The sequence below is a fragment of the Cephus cinctus genome, unplaced genomic scaffold (assembly GCF_000341935.2).
Source record: "Cephus cinctus unplaced genomic scaffold, Ccin1 Ccin1_scaffold0029, whole genome shotgun sequence".
NCBI classification, from domain to species: Eukaryota; Metazoa; Arthropoda; class Insecta; order Hymenoptera; family Cephidae; genus Cephus; species Cephus cinctus.
The window spans coordinates 252,996-259,963 of NW_014332776.1; the positions used below are offsets into that span (position 1 = coordinate 252,996).

At 39.5% G+C, this 6,968-nt stretch overlaps 1 protein-coding gene across 16 annotated transcripts in view; it reads right to left on the reverse strand.

The window, feature by feature from the left end:
* The window catches only part of LOC107267543, a 148,842-nt gene that overhangs the window by 102,284 nt on the left and 39,590 nt on the right, over positions 1-6,968 (reverse strand). The window lies entirely within an intron of this gene.

Below are 6,968 nucleotides of genomic sequence, written 5' to 3' on the forward strand. Positions count from 1 at the left end.
TTTTTTTTTTTTTTTTTTTTTTTGAAAATGATTGTAATATATCAAATTGAAATGTATTGCGTGTCATATATTTTTATATATATCGGCAAGCATTATAAACGCTTACGTAACGACTAACGTCAAATTTGGGTAATCAATTTTGAAAATTGTTCCGCATAGTTTTGACGCCTCGTCGTTTTATGGTTTCTATTGGTATATGTTCTCGGAACACGTATGTACATATATGCGGCGTTTGATGCTGTGATTCGCCATAAGAAAGTGAAGGTTGATAAATCGAGTTAGCACGCGATGCTACTTTGGCTAAATTGTTGCGAAGAGAAATTGGCAGGCTGCATGCTTATTGGAGGAGGAGGAAGAGGAGGAGTGGGGGGGGGTAAAAAGTATGAAATAGTTGAGGCGATTAAATAACTTTTTTCGAGAAAGTAAATCGTTTGGTATTTCGAATGTAAAAAATTCGAATATACGTGGCACGCAATGATAATTATGATAAGTCGTCAACTATCTATTCGCATGCAAATTCTTGATTAAGGTCGACTTGCGTTAATGTTATTATAAATACATTTAATTATAATCCGTGATTTTTGCGTAACTAGCAGTAAACGAAATTTGTATTAACCTTCAGACGGATTAATTTTATCGTTACCGTACAGTGTATGTAATTAGTCAAATATATTTTTTGCACAGCTATAGTACATTGATATACATATGCAAATTTAATTTTGGAGATGACTATCGAATTTTTTTGTAAGTATCGCAATTACGTGATTATTTAATTGTTATATTAAAGTACAGTCAATTTCAAAATATATATTTATTATTATAATTTATTAATCTTCATTTAATACAGGGTCTCACGTCATAATTCTATTGGACGATCGTTATGATTATCAATGAAATATGCCAATTGAATTTTCATTTCTCCCACGTGCGTTCGAATTCAGATGTAATAAATTGCAATCAAATAACGTCCAACGCTGAAATTCTCATCTGTAAAATTTTGTCGTACCAATTGTCACGCTCTTCCTCCTCTCGCCGTTAACCTGGCGACATACGACAAGGCTCGTTTCTCGTTGGACGATTTTTCGACGTCCCCATACCGACACCACGAACACCATAAACATCATGGACACCATAGCTTATACACTCAGATAGTATACGAACTCACTTGCAAAACCACTGCACTTCGGTATAGATATAACGAGGAAGATAAGCGAGCAGCATCAGCTGCAATGATTTATGGTATGGACCATCAAGATTCCTATCAAGTATCACCCTGGATCCTGAAAGCAGGACTTGAGGAAATAAAAAAAAATTTGCAAAATTATAAAAATAAAAATTTAATATCAAAATCCAAAAGCCCACCGTAAATATTGCCAATTAATTTTTGACACTTTAATCGCACTGTGAAGACAAATGACGTCCCGCGCATTGAATACGAAAAATAATCGTATACATAAATTCAAATGTTTCACCCTAAAGCCTGCAAATAACGCGGACGGAATACGTATAACGAAATAAAGGTAGGATAGTTTTTGAGAGAAAAAAAAAAAAAAAAAAATTCTAGCCACGACATCTGGATAGAAGCGAATCTCTATTGGCTGACCAGTAACTGGTACCTATCACTGGTAATATTGCGAATCCCAAGTGCTCGTGTCAGGTCGGGTATCATCGGTACAGTAGGCGTGAGTGGATTTCGCAGTATGCAAAGGCATTACGCGAGGTTTATATGCAGATAGGAACATACGAAGAGGTCCGTATCGGCCTGTTATTGTGGGACGCCATTTGACTCTTGGCTGTTATGTCTTATTGCGAGCATGGCCCATGTCGCAGTGCTCCCTTGAGTGGCTATCGGCATTGCTTCTCGCTGTTTATACCCTGCCGTTGATACGAAGAAGCTGATAGTACTGTGGCTCCTTTACGATACCTATGCAGAAACGTAGCTAAGAAATTCAACGTAGAGAATATACATAGTAACATAAGCATTATAATCGCTGAAAATTACTATAATTTTTAAATAATAAAAAATATATATCATAAACGTAAATTTGATTAATTAAACAAAAAATTTCCTTCACTGCACTTTCCCGTTACCCAACCACCCTGCACAGTGGTTAAGTATACGGTGCGGTATAACTATGTATAATTGTGGGAATTAAACATTTTTTTCTCATACCTTTGTCGTCGTTCGTCATGCTTTATTGGATGCTAGACGAGCGTCTATCTAAAAGTCGATTTTCGCTCTTGACTTGGATCTAATTTATATATATTTAAAGACGAGTAGTGTCCTTTTGCCATACAGGTACTCGCGTATGATATAGGTACTGCTCGCGTTAGATACGTGTGTCGTATTATTTATAGAACAGCAAGGCAGTGGAGTCTGATAGGCAATCAAGGCAGGGCGCGCGTGCAGCATTCCTTTGCTGAGTCACCAGTCGCACATAAGCAACCTTCTATGCCATACCGATAGTCAGTAATAACGGCCCTCCTATCGTTTACATAAAAGCATAACGCTTATGCCATTGCCATTTTACATACTCAAGTCAAACAGTCATCGGAAGCAGGTGCAGATTCCATATGCCAAAAGCGTCAACAAATTACTGATATTCAAAAGCATTAGGTGTTCGTAAGTCACTGCTGAGACAGACGTGCTTATCGGAATAAATAAATTTGGAGATAAACGGTTAACGATAAACTTTCATGAAAAATACATGGGACAAATATTACAGTCACTTTTACGTAATCTTGTCATCATTTAAAAAAAAAAAAAGTCACTTTTCATAATTTTCGAATTTTATCGTTTCAACGAGAAAATTATATGACTTTTTTGGTCTTACAGAAAATTGTTACAATTTTTTTTTATGTTTATTTAATTATTTATAAATTTTAGAAATTACTATTCTTTTTTCGAAGTAAGATCGATCTCTAGGTGCTTTAAAGATTAATTTATTGATAATGCAAGTATTTCTTGCTTTTCTCGTATATGCACTCCATAGTGTCTTATACACGTATGTGTAATATAGGTACTGTGTATTGTACGGTTATAAGGGCGGCCCTATAGTTCCATTTTGAATACAGCCAAATTTGGACTTAATTCGAGTGCAAGGGCCACTTCTACCGGTAGACAAACTTCCCTCTCCACCTCGAGCTATTGTAGTCATTGTTGGTTTTGTTACAGGCCATTGTTCGCTCTTCGCGCCGTTCAGCTCGTGGACCCGGCGCCATGTTTTATTTCAAGGAACTCTTACGGCGTTTGTCCGCGAGGTACAATAGACTCGATTAAAAGCGTCTTTCAGCGTGCACGTTAATAAAAGCGCGACACTATATGCACGTCCTGTCGGACCGATAAATCCCTGCATGGTTTAACGTGCGAACGATGCGTTTTGCATCGTCACCGGTTACTCGCACGTTAATGACCCCCTTCGGTCCCTATGTCTGGTCTCATTCGAAAACAAATTAATAAATAAAAAAATTCCTACAAGAATCAAGAGCAGAGTGCGTATATAAAAAAATTTTGTTGATCAACAACCTGAATCATCATAGGCAAAAAATCGCAGATTTTTATATCTAAAGCGAAGATCACGATCTCGATCATTTCCGATATCTGCAAGGATGCTTGAAATTGCCCGGAAGCGACTGGACCGCAGGACCATCTGCCGATAATTTTCCAACCATTCTAATAATCGTGTTATTATCAGCATCATATCCGTTATCGTCTTTTTTCAAAAAATGTGTGTACCCATGTCAAAAATTGCAAAATTCTTATATACGGTATAGCGCAAGAACTAGTCTATAGAAAAAATTCAAGATGTTTGTCTTTTTGAAAAAAAATATATATCATACAGCAAGTACCGATATAAAAAATTCATAAATAAAAAAAAAAAACAACGTTCAATCCCATTGTGTTTGTATAAATTTTATAGTGCCTGTACGTGCAATAATTTCGATCGATCAAGTTGATTAATCAAAGGCAAAGACAATCCCTTAGAAATTGGCAAGCAGGAGTTTCCCGAAAATGTACAAAATATGTAAAATTGAATGAGCTCCGCATACGCTTCGATCCGTGAGCCCAGCACCTGTGCCGCGCCAGTCGCGTTGACTCATTGCAAAGATACGCATAACGCACCACGGCAAAGTTTATTTCGAGCTTGCGCGCAGCGTCACACTGTCTGTAGGGCAGAGAGATTCCCAAGCGGCGTTGATCTCTAAGGGCTCTATTTCTGGATGATTCACATATACGCAGAACTCTACAACAATGGAGAGCATTGAGAAGCTTTCCAAGCGCACCAATCAGAAGCGAAGCTCGCAACGTCACAAATTACACAGGAAGCATATACCTCACAGTTACACACGGCTATACCTATATATAGCCGGCAACCTAGAGATGATTCAACAACCACGTACCAGTTCTACCCGGTGACACTCGTACCCCTTAAAGCTTGAAAAAAAAAAATGACCTCACCCTTAAAACCATACATTTTTTTTTATCAGTATCTTTTTTCCGTCACATCGAATCACATTCGGTTCACACACGGCTCCTGTGTCTCACAGTGCTTCAGAGTGGATTAAGACCCGTAAGCATGTTCGTCCAGGTATAAACGTTGCGACCGATACGAGACCTTTCAGATGACATCGAAAGCATCGGCCCATTACCGTACCGTATTATTCCCCAGCATTTTGACATTTGGATATAGCCGCCCGAGTCGTTCCGTAGCCGCACGTACCGTAACCTCCAAGCTAAACCGAAGCCAAGCCAGTGTCCCGTGTTACGGGATGGATGAACGTAGGCGATTTTTACAGACGCCTCTCTCGACCTCATCTGAAAAATCCAGCGGCGAAACACGCAACGAACGTGGAACGATGGCGTGCCTTCGGAGTCGCAAAGCTGGCATGAACGTGACACGACACCGGATCCGCCTCCGGACGAGACGCCACGGAATCGCATCCCTATGGCAATTCAACTAGCAATCCAAGTACGGATGATTGTTGGGTACTTGGCTGGTGCATGATGGGTACCGGATGCAGGATTGAGGTAAATACATTATTAGGTACTAGGGTACTAGCAATGTTATTCCCATGAGTTACGTTCGAACCTTGTGTACTGTGCATACTACCCTTAGCGGAATAATGTAACTTTACTAAAAAGACTAAATGATCTTTCAGGTCCGCGTGATAAGCCAGGTTTCCCGTTCACGGTCGATAACCATCGAAGGCTAATCAGCGGGTATCCATCGCATAGTGGCCCTTGGAAGCGGCTATCTCGCATATGGGTTCAGCAAAAGGGAGATGAACCTTTCAGGGGGGTACATGTATAAAAAATATACTTGGGCAATAGGCCTGACCGTCGGCGTGTGAATCCAGAGTGGACATTCCTGATTTTTCAATACTGACCCAGAAAATCCTTCACCCCTCTGCCAAGTGTCCTGCCGAAATTTCAAATACTACTGACACTTGACTTCCTTGTACCCTTTTTGCTAGACGTTTCCCTCGGATGGAGCAATAGTAAAAATTCTCAATCCTACCCTAAAAATTCACCTCTGCTAACGAACGTCCAACCTAGTTGTTCAGTTTTACTCTTATTCCTTGCTGCTCTACTAATTAAATAAGTTTTTCAGTTTTGCTTTTTTTATGGTTAATTTGCTTTTATAATGAATTCTCTTCATCTACTTATTCAATTCGTTTACGTATTTTTGCTCTCTCCAACTCCGATCTCTACTCTCTTTATTCATGCTACGTCAACCTTTGACGGATCATGAACCTCGAAATCAAGGAAAGCAAAATATAATTATTATATTTCGAAAAGGAACACATGAATCTTACAAAATCTCAGGTGGTGGTAAAGTCTTCCCCGTCCTCGACTACGGTAATTAGAGGCATGACCCGATCCCGGGATAAAGTGCACGAGCATTGACTCAAAACGGAGCAACTTACTACTAGTAGTATATTACGGTTCGGTAAAGGCGCCAGACTAGGTAAATTGGCCTTCATTCTGGTTCGGTTCGCTACTACCTAAATGAGTGATCAAGCCTAAAATAATGTTTATTCTGTCATTGACCTTAAAGGCACGTCGAAAGGACTCGTGTCTAGTTTCTCAGTGTCCGGCAAGAATATCAGATTGAAACTGTCGACCGGTTATGGAAAAGCATAAAAACACGGACGACACGTACGAGGTATGGATTTCGTTTGTAGGAAGTGGTTGTATCAATAATATACAAGGGGACTTAATAATTCCTGTCTAACGTTAGAACACGTGATTTTGGTCCTTTTTCTTTTTACATGACAATTTTCATTTCCAGGGATACTTCGACAGGGGGTTGATCCAAATTACTTCCAGGCTACCCAAAATGCATAGGATTGGTTAATCGTGTATTCTGAATGCGTAGAATACATTGCTGGCTTGTTTCTATGATAATAGAACAGCTCGGCGTCTTTTTTCTTTCTCCACAAAGCAGTTCACTTGTCCCCAAAGAAACCAGCCGTATAATTCACGTTGTAGAAGACTATAGTATCTATAACACCTACGCGTTACTTGTTTCGGTGAAAAAGTTCTTCGCATAGTCATGAACTATCTAAATCACAAAGTTTGTCTCCACTGAGTCTGTTTTGTATCCGCGTCCGTGTGTACGCCCCTGGTACCCCTATTGTACAGCATGCGGATGCCCGAGGGCGCCATGAAAATATTAAATCCAAGAATTTATAGGGGGGTGTATGCACGAGGGTGGGGACGACTTTGACGTGTAACTTTGAAGATTCTTGAGAGTTTCGGAAATTCATATGGATATATATACAGTTATAGTAACTAATACAGTAAGTCCTCAGGGCCGTAGCTTTATCGCTTCGAGTTATCGAAGGGGGCCCCACCAAATCCCCTCCACTTCTCGAGTCTTCGCGTTTTATTTTTCTCTTTTATCGTGATTTATTCTTCCTGCTACCGATGAGCAACTCTTTTTTTTTTTTTTTTTTTTTTTTTT